Genomic DNA, 12,376 nt, shown 5'->3' with positions numbered 1-12,376 from the left:
ATGCTAGAACACACTATGGTAGAATAAATGGATTGGATAACCAGCTTATCTTTTGCAATCCTGTTTGCTAAGGGTGTTAAGGCACAAGGACTTAATCCTGAAAGTGAAGTCCGGGAGGTGCTATTTTCCACGTCCCGCTATTCCAAGATTCAGCTCAGTGGCACCACTGCTGGCCTCGGCGACCGTTTTCTGAGCTACTCCCTGTCTGCCAGAATTGCACTAGGAGGTTTATCACACATTATCTCATTTAATCTGCACAGAACATTGATAGCAAAATGAGGAGTCAGGTGCTCAGAGAAGTTAATTAACTTCCTTCACATCGCCCAGCCAGTGAGCAGCAAAGCCTGGTATCTGAAAGAAACCAAATCCTCCAGTTGTGGAGACCCTTCAGGGAGCCTGTGGAATCATCTCCCAATAAACCCCAACTTCCTCATACATGCAAAGGTGTATCGCTAAGACAACTAAGGCCAAGCTGCCCAGGAGGGCCAGGATGTCTCTGGGATATATGGATAGGAGCTCCCAGAGTCCCTCACTTTGGGAACCCAGACAAAGAAGCTGACTAACTGCCGCTACAGTGTGCCTCTTCCAATCAAGGATGACACCGGTTGAGTTTCCTCTCCCTGGGGACACAACTAAGGCTTGGGCAAACAGGACAAGTTGCAGCCTGCCTCACTGGGGTAGCTATGCCAGGAAAACAGAACAATGGCTGCCTTTCTGAAGTGCCAATAAAACTAAACTGTTAATAGTTTCGAACTAAATTAAAACTGGCCTGTTGTCAACAAATTTCTATTCACACAGACCAAAGTCTCTATGTACTATCCACCCCTCCCCAACAGCTCTCCATAAATGACAAAGAGCATAGAACCCAAATATGTCCAGTGGTTGGCTCCAAAATATCCTTTTCCTGGATGCCATTCTCTCTTTTTTTTTTTTGTCTTTCCTTTATTATTGCAAGCAATCTGCATTGGTTATCTTGCAGCTCTAACAGAGAACATTTTCCTACCTTCTTATTTCTTGTCCTTTCTCTGCATCCCTCTTAATTTTTGCCTAAATCTGGAATGGAAAAGGATTCATGCAGGAATCCTAATATAGTTGATATAGCTACTGGGCATCATGATGTATCACTCCACCTTAAAATGGCTTTTCAAAACCTTTCCAGAAATATGGGACACCAGATCACCTGGCATTTACTGATGGGATTGACCCAGTCTCTCCACAGCTACAGCTCACACAAAATACCTCAAGAGACCGGAAACAGCAGGTAGAAGTCAACCAGCAGCCCTGGAACTATCTAGTGTGGCTCTCATCCACATATACCCAGGAAGCGAGGTAAAGCACGGATGCTGATGCCTTCGTGTGAGAATGGCTGTGGTAGGGCCCAGGCATCTGCAGTTTTTAAAGGTATCTAAGTTGATTCTAATGCAAGTGGTCCTCTGTCTGTGCTTGAAAAGCACTAATCTATTCTATGTCTGAACTGTTCACCTGAAGGACCCAACACCACGATAATTATAGAATACATGGATAGAGCTCTTTCTACGGGCCAGTGCTCTAGGCATTATCTTATTAAATTCTTAAATTACTTAATATGTTTAGATAATTATTAAATTATCACTGCCTTCATTGTTACAGATGATGAACATGAGGCTTGGAGAGGTTAAAGAACTCAACCAAAGTCACATAGCTATATATCAGTTTTCCTGATGCTACAGTGTGAATTTCCAGTTGCCGCAATATGCTTTTGATGAATTATATCTGGAAGAATAATTTATTTGGAATTGAGCCTTTTGCCGAGAAAATCACATGTATATCTGCAGTGAGAACCTCATAAAATTGTAAATAGAAGTTTAAATGAATAAATAACTTTGCTATTGTGAAACAGTAAAGAGATCAATAAAGCAAAATATTAACTAAGTGCTTACCATGTGCACGCCTGATTAGATGTTTTCAAAATGCAAAGCCAAAGGCTAAAGCTTGGGGGAGGGGTGATTTTTTAAAATAGAAAACTGATAATTCAATAGGATAGAAGGATGAACATGGAATATTTTTCAAATTCTTTGGAATCTTAAGGGTCAACCCTTGAAACTTGAGAGAGATAAGATGAGACAAAACTGAAGGTAGTAAAACATTTAGAAATTATCACCTCAAGCAATGGCCCAGAGAGGTGATGTTTTGGCAGCTGGCCCAGCTTGTCCTTAGACATCAAGGAGGCAAGGTATCAATAAGGACAATTGAAAGCAAAGGACAGGGGGTGTGCTGCCTTCTCATAGAAAATACTTTTAAAACCATTATTCAGTCTAGAAAGAGGAATGCTACAAAGAAGTTATGATCAAAGCCAGTAAAATTTTGAATAACATAGATTAATATAAACAGGGACTTACCATCATTTCCAAGTCCTCAAAGCTACATAATTCCCAGCCCAAGTCCCTGCCAGGGCTGCTCTGGAAAGTAAGTAACTCTCATGCTGCCTCCTTCCTCTGACGAATAATGGTGTGGCGATGCCCTGGCTAGAGAAGATGATTTGGTCTATGGGATCCCTCAAGGTGTCGAGGGCTGGATTCTCATGTGGCCGGGGGCTTGCCATTCAGGAGCAGGTGGTGCTGTGTTTTAAGAGGCAGGATAATTGGCCCCTTTTCTCCTGTTCCTATAGGTCTCTGGGCAAGATGTGGGAGCTGGGGGCTGAACAAATCTGAGGTTGACATAGCTTTGCATAATAATCAAGCACCAAACTCGTTAAGAACAAGAATCTGTGTCTATTATGCAGTACTTTAGGAAATAGTTTTTCTTGCTTAATATGCATGTTTGTCCATGGGTATTGTGGGATGGTGTGTGTGTGTGTGTGTGTGTGTGTGTGTGTGTGTGTGTGTGTGTGAGATCCATTCGTTAGCAGCTGGATAATCAAGAGGAAGTGCCTCTAACTTGCCAGGATTGGACCCAAAGCTCATCTAAGACTGTCCTTCTTAAACCACCACCTCCCTCCCCATTGTGTAATTCTTCACCAATTCCAAGAAGAGCTCTGCTATGCGTTACTGAAGTCCTAGGGTCTTCCCTGATGAGGGGAAGGGATGAATCCTAAAAAGGGATCAAGTGATGAGTAGGACATAACTTTGCCTAAGGGTGTGTGGTGGTAAAGAATCTCACTGTCTTCATGCAAAGAAAGGGACTTCTCTGAAAGGACGATGAATCTGAGGACAGGGAATTTAAACAAGAATTGGGGTGCATACTCAAGTTGGCTCTCTGTGAAAGGTTCCATTTTGGGGTGCTTTGCTTTTGGACTGTGAAGTTATTTAGTATTCTGTTTGAACTTTTCCCATCAATAGTTAACTCCAACTATTCAGTTAAGTCTGATATACCATAGGCCTTTGGGCAAAGTACAAAGAATAAAATGAGGGAACTTTAGGGGGTGCTAGGGGAGTTCAGTGGTAGAATTCTCACCTGCCATGCGGGAGACCTGGGTTCGATTCCCGGCCCGTGCACGTACCAAAAAAAAAAAAAAAGAAAGACATGGCTCTCACACTTGTCTACTGAGACCATTATGGAACTGGTAGTATCTTATTTCAGGGGTCAGAGTTCCAGGGGTCATAGGAGGCAATCTGTAGCCAAAGACGGGTAGCCCACATGGGAGGTGCAAATCATGGAAAGGGATGTCTATTGAGAAGCAGCAGCTCCAGGATCTAGCTTAAGGGTAGCAATGCTTGAAAACTGAGAGAAGCTGGAACTTGGGTCACTCAAAATGATGGATATCTTTGGGACAAACAAAAGAACATTTTTACACAATAAGTAGTAAGCCTGAAAAACGTGTTACCCCTACAAGCTGTACATTTAAGTAGTTTCAAGAAGGGTTTAGATAAATTTCACTGATAATAATTTAGGACTAGAAAGGGACCTAAAGATTATCCAGGTCAGTGGTTCTCAACTCCTGACTGCACATTACAATCACTGGGGAGGTTTTAAAAAATACCGATGCCCAAGCACTAACAAATCCCTGTCTTGAGATGGGATTTGGACGTTGGTATTTTTTTTAATTTATTTATGAAACATAACCGCATACAAACCCATTCTTACCGTATGATCATTCCATTCTTGTTATATAATCAGTAACTCACAATATCATCACATCATTGTATATTCATCATCATGATCATTTCTTAGAACATTTGCATCAATTCAGAAAAAGAAGTAAAAAGAAAACAGAAAAAAATTAATGCATACCTTATCTCTTACCCCTCCCTTTTATTGATCACTAGCAGGTATTTTTTTTAACTCTTATTTTGAAATTACAGAAGTTGCAAAAATAATATGTGGAGTTCCATGTATCCTTCCCCCAGCTTCCCCCAATGGTGGCATCTTACATAACCATAATTCAATAACAAAACCAGGAAATTGACATTAGTACAATCCTGTTAACTAGGTCTTAGTTTTGACCATTTTTTATATGCATTCATTTCTTCAGGTAGATGTGTATGTGTGTATGTGTTTTTCTATGCAATAGGCATAAGTAGTTTTTAAAAACTCCCCAGAATATCCTAATGCATGGTCAGGGTTGAAAATGAGTTGTCCAATTCAATCAATCCCCATTTTCACAGGTGAAGAAATTGAGTCCAGAGTGGCAAAGTGGCTCGTCCAAGGCCACACCCAACTTTGGGCACAGAAGGCAGTGGGAGTAGCTTCGTGCCCTTTACTGTACCATGGCCTCTGCTTCTCTGTGGATTGAAGGTCAATAACATGCTTCTGGAAAAGAGCTGGTTGTCTGCAGACAGGAACAGGAGGTGGACGGGCTATGTACCTAATTTTTGAGATCACTTTAAGGGACAGACACAAAATGTAGACCTTGATATCTCTCCCAACCTCATAAATTGAAGGATGTTTTTGAAACATTTGTGAAAAGTATAGTTCCCAGCCAATAGCAAACATTCCTCCGTGCTTTTTGTTGTTATAGTAGAATTCTGGCCTGGAGGGATCACAGGTGGAAATTGTCATATTCTTTAACTTTCTCTCTGTGCAGCTCCTCTTACTTGCTTCCTGTTGCAGAGGGAGTTTGGGCCTCTGGGGAGGACACACAATCAGATAATAATATGGCCCTGGGGAACTTTCCATTCTTCTCCATCTGAACCATCGAGCCAGACAGGTGGGGTTGGGGGCTGGGGCTCACTTACTTTCTGTGAGACTCAGTATCTTCATTCTAAGTGCTTTTCTGGCCTATGAAAGCAACAGCAAAGTTTCTTCCCCCTACAGTAGGCTGCCGCTCACACAGTGAGATGTGCAGGTGGGTGCGTGGAAGATGGGTGGGTGCATGGAAGATGTGCAGGTTATCTCTCCTGTGGGGGGTAGATAACCTGAGTACCCTATCTGTCATACATTTTTGTACCACCCTTTGCCTGAAACAGGAAAATACGGCAAGGACAGACTCCAGACGTACACTTTAACTGGAGTCTGCGCCCAGGGTTGCTGCAGTAGATGGCAACTCTCCAGAGATGGGTGTGGCCAACAGAACCCTGGAGCAGTTGTCCCCCTATGCCACTGACTTACTAAACAGAACTAGACTGAAGACTGATGGAGATTCTCCATGCAGGGGCTTCAGCTCTCTTTTTCGAGAGTTTTAACACTTACTCTTATTCCTTTGTGAATAAGGAAATGAAAAGGTGAAAGTTTTCTGTCTATCCTCAATATTTCTCAGGGGATCAGAGGAAGGTTCAAACATATAATGGCTGCCCTTCTCTAAGGCTTCATCTCCCTTCCTGCCCAAGGGTTCACATCCCAGAGTCACTAAGGAGTGGCTAGAGGAGGACTCTCGGCTTGGTGAATAGCCATTTGTGTCACATAAGGCCAGGGAGCGGGAGTTCCATGATGAACTGGAGGAGGCCATCTGTGAAGACATAACTGAGCCTTCCAATCGGGTTAGCCATGTGGGACCTGAGTCCTGGTATTTCCTCCCACTCCCACTGCCAGGCAAGGGTCAGTCCATTTTTGCAGTCCTCCTTTCTCCTGCAGCAATAGGAAGTGGGAGTCCAGGCTTCTCTGACACTGACTCCGTTGTTGCCACACAAAGCAGGACAGCCCAGGGTCAAAGGCTTTGCAGCCAGCAGACCTGGGGTGGATACCTGGTTCTACCACTTATCAGCTCTGTGACATTGGACAAATGCCTTGATCTCTCTGGGTTACAGTTTCCCCCAAAAGCACAAAAACCATTGAAATAAAACATACTCAGAACAGCTCCTCAAACTGGCTTCATTCTGGGAACAACTTTATGGGAACACTATTTTTCTTACACTGATGACAAGGATGTCACACCTGATGTCATCCCAAGAAGTCAGATCACATCCTTCAGCCTGAACAACGAAGACCTTACAAATTCTCAAAACATTGAGACCAGAGGCCATCCTGTCTTGGAGGGCATGGGAATTGTGAGAGCATCATCCATAGCATAGAAGTCTGAAAAGAATTGAATTCATTCTTTTGGAAAAGGTTTCCCTGTCTATCTGGTAAAACAAGAAATCATGAAGTCATGTTTGACTTCAGCTGGTCACTGCCGTGGATGAGTCCCCCAGTTATTTGTATGTCTCGTGAACCAGCTCCTTTGATAGGCCACCTACCACTCTCATTTGTTTCCCATGACCACCCAATGGGTAGGTGTTGTTATCCCATTTTATAGATGAAGAAACTGAGATTCAGAGAGATTGAGTCAAACTCCCAAGCCAATAAGCGAAAGGACACTAAGTCAGACCTAAACCTAATTCCATAGCTTAAGTCCTTTCTTACCCTAGGAAAGATCCTGGATGCAGTTGGAATAAAACTTTACTGGGCTGAATGGCTCACGCTACTGACCCCTCTCCATCGCTGCCCAGTATGGTCCATCAGTGGAACGAAGGCCTCTTTGACTCTGACAACAGAAGGCTGAATTGGAAAGTTCTGCAGTTTAATGGGTATAGAATAAGACAGGAACTGAGAGACTTTGACAAGGTATTTCCACAAGGAAACTGCTCCAGCATAGCTTTGCTTCAAAAGATGCCCCTGAACTATCATTTGAAATGTCCTAAGAAATGTGGAAAGGCCCCTTTAGGAAGTGTTTTTGGAAAGGGCTTAGGGTTGCTAGACTGTTCCACATTAAATGCACATTTATTGTGCAGTTATTGTAATATAAATCACAGAGCCAGGGATTCTGTGGGCGGGAAGGTGATTAAGACATGGTCCTTCTTGACAAATCCTCACAATTCTACATTAAATTATCTTTCATAAAGTAAATTAGAAGAGATGCAAAAATAGAAGTACCAAAAAAAAAAAGAAGAAGAAAGAAATACAAGTAGAATGCTGTTGAGTCTGAGTGGAAGCACTTAACAAATGGTTGCTATTTTTGTTCTCTCTAATAACTGCACCCAAGTGGCTGAATGCTTTTGCTGAATTACTTTCAAGGACCTCGTCCCGTGAAGCAACTCAGAAAGTCTCTACGTGTTAGATTGAAACAGGTAATGATCAGTGGTCAAGGTTCTTGTAGTGTGCCTGGTTGTTTGGTTTTAGGTAAGCTCCACTGCTTAATAGAAGTACTTTTAGATCATCAGTTCATCATTATTATTAGTTACATCATGGGTAGTTAAATGTCTTCTTAACATTTTTATTGTGAAATATAACATACACAAAAAAGCAATAGATTTCAAAGTACATTGTAATAAGTAGTTATAGAACAGATTTCAGAGTTTGGTAGGTGTTACAGTTCCACAATTTTTAGTTTTTCCTTCTAGCTGTTCCAAGACACTGGAGACTAAAAGAAATATCAATATAATGATTAAGCACATACTCATTTGTTAAATCCTATCTTCTCAGTTATAACACCTCCTTCTCCTCTGATCCTTCTCACAATCTTTAGAAGTATTTGGGCTCTGCCCATTCTTTTCATGTTCAAAAAGGGAGTCAACAATATTGAATAGGAGGATGGAACTAGTTGATATTCTGGAAAGGCTGGCCCCTCTGGGATCCAGGACTTATCTGGCTCTAGGAACCCATCTGGAGGTTATAGGTTTCTCAAAATTAAACTTAGTGCATGAAACTTTTGTAGAATCTCAGAGAGAGTCTTAGGTGTTCTTTAGGGTTAGCAGTAATGGTTTTGGTTGTGATTTGGTAAAGCACAGTAATTAGCAATATTTAGCTAAAGCTTGCATAAGACTAGCCTCTAGAATAGCCTCTCGACTCATTTGAACTCTCTTAGCCACTGATACCTTACTTTGTTATATTTCTTTTCCCCCTTTTGGTCAAGAACACATTGTCCATCCCACAGTGCCAGGGTCAGGCTCATCCTAGGGATAAATATGTTTTAAATAATAAAAAAGTATGTTCCTATGGATAAAAGGATGGACTGAATTGTGAATCGCTTATCTCTGATTTCCATTCTGTTTAGGCCCCACCACCATATCCTAAGGCCGTGAGTGCTTCTCATACTTTCCTGGGTGCACGAACCACCAGTGATCTTGTGGAAGTGAAGACTCTGGTGCAGTATGTTAGAGGGTGGGCCCCGAGCGCCCACCTTTCTAACAAGCCCCCAGGTGATACCCAGACTGCTGACCTGGACCACATTTTAAGTAGGAAGGTCCAAAGGTGTTTGTTCATCTGGTGGCAGCTACACAAATTATAGTAACGGTCCAGAAGAAAATAATGTATGCTTATGGGGCTAAGTGTTTAAACTTAAACGCCAATAATCCTCATGGATGACATTAATCTGAGAGCTCATTCTAGATTGGATGGCTTCACTCCAAGGCCTGATTCCTGAACGCTTTCTAGCAAACTAGAAAACTTTCAAGTAAAGTCTGTCTTTTGGAGGTGGTATGATAACAGGGTATAAAAACCTGAGCACTAGCGTCAATCCCAGGTTTGAATCCCTAGGAGGTAGGCTTGGGTGAGTGATGCATCCTGTCCTAAGCCTCAGTTTCCTCCTTTGCAGAGTGGGCATAAAAATAATACTTACCTCCTATGGCAGTTAGAGGAGTCAATGAGCAGGTTCTTAAAGCAGCGTGCCTGCAACCGGGCACACACCAAAGGCACCACCAGCATTAGCTAGTTACACTTACAGTTTCAATCCAACCCTCCCATGAAGACCTCTCGTCCCCCACTCCCAGTCAACTCTGCATTGTGATTACTGCCTGTAGTAACGAAAGGCTGAGATTTCATCCTTAAAGTCTGCATAATGATACTTGTTTGCCTGCAATACTGTCCTATGAGTAGAGTTCAGGGAAAAAACCTCGTTTTCGGTGTGCTTGCTTATTTTTTATTATCGTTTTCAGGCAGACTGTGATGAAAGTTTAGACTCAGAGAAACGTTTTAGTTTTCCAGCCACCAGAAATTCTTGTTACCAACAGAGGATAAGAAATAGAAGAGAAAGAGGAGCCCACGCTGGGCTAACTTGCTATCCAGGACCTCTTGCTCATTTTGAAAAAGGGTCTGTGCAGCAAAACACATCAGCTGTGGATGAGAATACTGGGCCAGCAAGTGGCAGTTGCCACGCAGGGAGCCAGAGCCGAAGCAGCCATCAGCTACCCGTGGCTGCCTGAGCGGCAGCAGAGCCACAGAGAAAGGAGCGCACAGGAGGGCTCGGTGAGGAGAGGGCAGTCCTCTGGCCTTGGTCTCGGGAAGAGCACAGCCTCCCTGAAGGGTCAGGTTGGCCATATTCATAGAAAGCCGCTGCCTATGCCAGGTAGGGTACCAGGGTACAAGCTCAAGGCATGGTCCCCAGGCTCAGCAAGCCCACGTCTTGTTAAGGAGACAGGATTGTCAGGCGCAGAGACCAACATCAATGCGTAAAATGGAAGAAAGGGGAAAGGTTAGGAGGAAATGAGGAAAGAGGAAGAAGAAAATCAAGGAGGCAGAAGGGGTTAAAAGAAAGAAAGAAGACAAAACAAGCAAAAGAGAAAGAGGGAAGGAGAGGGAGAAAGAAAACAGTTAGGACTCTATTACAAGAATATATCACAAATGCTGATTTAAAAGAAAGGGGAACAAAAACCCATAAAGATGCCCAAACTTCCACAGAAGCGTGCATTCTGACTCCTCCAGGAAAGGACACTATGAGGGCAACCAGCAGTGATGCCCCAGTCAGATGTCTCCAAAACCAGTCATCAAAACTATGTCTCCAGACTCTGGGCATGGCTTGTGGAGCCATGGTCTGTCTCTCTCCAACCTCCTTTCACCAAGTGCAGTGGGGATAGTACCCGGCTATGCAATGTCAGAGCTGGGCAAGCAAAGCTAAGGCCCAGGCCTTAGACACACATGCCACCTGAGAAATCGGCTCTTCCAGTGTGGCCCTCCGCGCAACCCCTCTTCTTCCCTGGCACCTCACAGCAATCACCTGCCACAAGCTCCTGCTAACAAGTGTGAGACCAGGTGAAGAAAACAATATTGAGGATGCACCCACAAAAGCCACAGCTTCTCCTCCAGCCGCTGTGAACTCTCCCCTTTGTTTAGTGGCTCCTTTCTAACCAGTTAAAAAAATCTTGTTTGATCCACAGGTCTATCCTTTACGCTCTCATCCATCTCTGCTTTGTGTTCGCCTGCCTGGGACTTCAGAGCTGTAGGCTGGCCAATGAGGTTTTTGAGAATAAAATTGATGTCATGCTGAATTGCTCAAAATCAAAACCCCAGGCCAACCTAGACTGTTCTCAGGTGAGACCCACCCACTCCAAAAATGGCTCCTCGGAAACACCTTTGCAGGTTATTCTGGAACCATTGTGGCAATAGCTGTCCAAAGAATTTTTACAACTATTTCAAAAACAATCTACCCCATCTGCTCCATGGCAACAGGCCAATGGTGCCTTGTATAATTAACCAGCTTCTCACAAAACATCAGGGTTTGGGCCTGAGATTGTTCTGGGAGATACATTATGCAAATATCCGGTTGGTATGACCAGAGAACAGGAATCTAGTTTGGAAAAGCTCTGTGATTTTGAAGCCAGGGGAGGGCCTCAAGGTCTCAAACTGGACGGCTGGGCTTGAGCCCCTTTCATAGGGTCCCGGGGGGGCCGGGCTAAGATTTACAGCATCCTGGTGCCACCCCTTGTCCCCACTCTGGCCGCCTTAGAGGAGTGACCCTGGGCAAGTCACTTAATTGGACTTGTGCATGCTCATCCTCATAACAATCCTAAGAATGAATACCTGCCTCACAGGGTGACTGCCAATCTCAAGGGAAAGAGCAGGGAGAAAGGAACACAATCCTCTGGACATAAGAAAAGGGGTAAAGAGAAGTTAAGGAACCTGCCCAGGTCACACAGGTGGGAAAGCTCGGGGGTTTAAGCCCAGGCATTTCTAATACAGCCTGTGTCCTCTTTCCAGTAAGCACTAAATATAAATGGGTGAGAAGCAGATACACACATGTACACATTATACAGCTGTAGTCTCTTTTTTGAGACTGAAGTCCCCAGCTGAAAAATATATGTAAGCTGAACTTTTCTTATGACTGGTGTCAGCCCAGCAGAGATTTTTTTCGGAGGCAAAGCTTTATCACTATCACACTACCCTTTCTGAGTAATCCTGTGAAGCACAAGATTTCCACATGCTCAAACTCAGTTCAAACACCCTCTCACAGCTCAGAGTCTAAAGTTGGTGCCCCTCTAAGTCCAAACAGAGATGATGAGATGGCAGCTCGCACTCCACTCTGTATTCACCCCTGCCCACCACCCCTCTCACTGCCTGTGATTTATTCTAGCACTCAGAACTCTCAATATTCCAGAAGCAGTAAGAATGCACCCAAATCCCATTGAGAGTAATAATTCTTTTTATGGAGCACCTACCAAGTAGGCCGGGCTTTTTATGACACTTAATATTCAAAACAAAATGGGAGGTAGAGTGTTATTTTACCATTCCCATTTTATTGTAAGAGAAACTGAAACCTAGAGAGGGGAGGTGACCTGCCCAAGGTCACACAACTCAGAAAACTGAGGCAGGATTCACACCCAGGTCCTCTTACAGCAGAACAGCAGTTGTCCCAAAATGCCCGAAGCCCTGTAGATTTTGGAGGGTGGCAGCCCATCATGCCAGCCCCCCTGTTGCCAGGCCAGACTCTCAAAAATGCAAAACCCACGGGACAGGCAGCGATGCAAATGCACACACAGTCTGAAGTGGATCTACCCTGACAGAGGCGACCCAGGTGGCCACTTGGCCGTGGAATGTGCCCAGCCCGATAACAAGGCAAATGCCTGGCGCCTTGTGGGGCCAGGCTGCGTGTCTGGTTTCATTGCTGGGCTGCGGCAAGGCAGAAGCCGTGTGTGGTCTCCGCCAGCCGGGACTGGCTGCCACTGACGCCCACAGCCTGCCAGGCATGACAAGCCCCATGGTATGACCCGAGGGGGGGATCCTTTTGCCCCAGACAACACTCCTAGTATCCTCCTAGTGGAGCACGGTCCCA

The sequence above is a fragment of the Tamandua tetradactyla genome, chromosome 8, assembly GCF_023851605.1.
Source record: "Tamandua tetradactyla isolate mTamTet1 chromosome 8, mTamTet1.pri, whole genome shotgun sequence".
Classification (NCBI taxonomy): domain Eukaryota; kingdom Metazoa; phylum Chordata; class Mammalia; order Pilosa; family Myrmecophagidae; genus Tamandua; species Tamandua tetradactyla.
Note: the sequence above shows the minus strand (reverse complement) of the source record.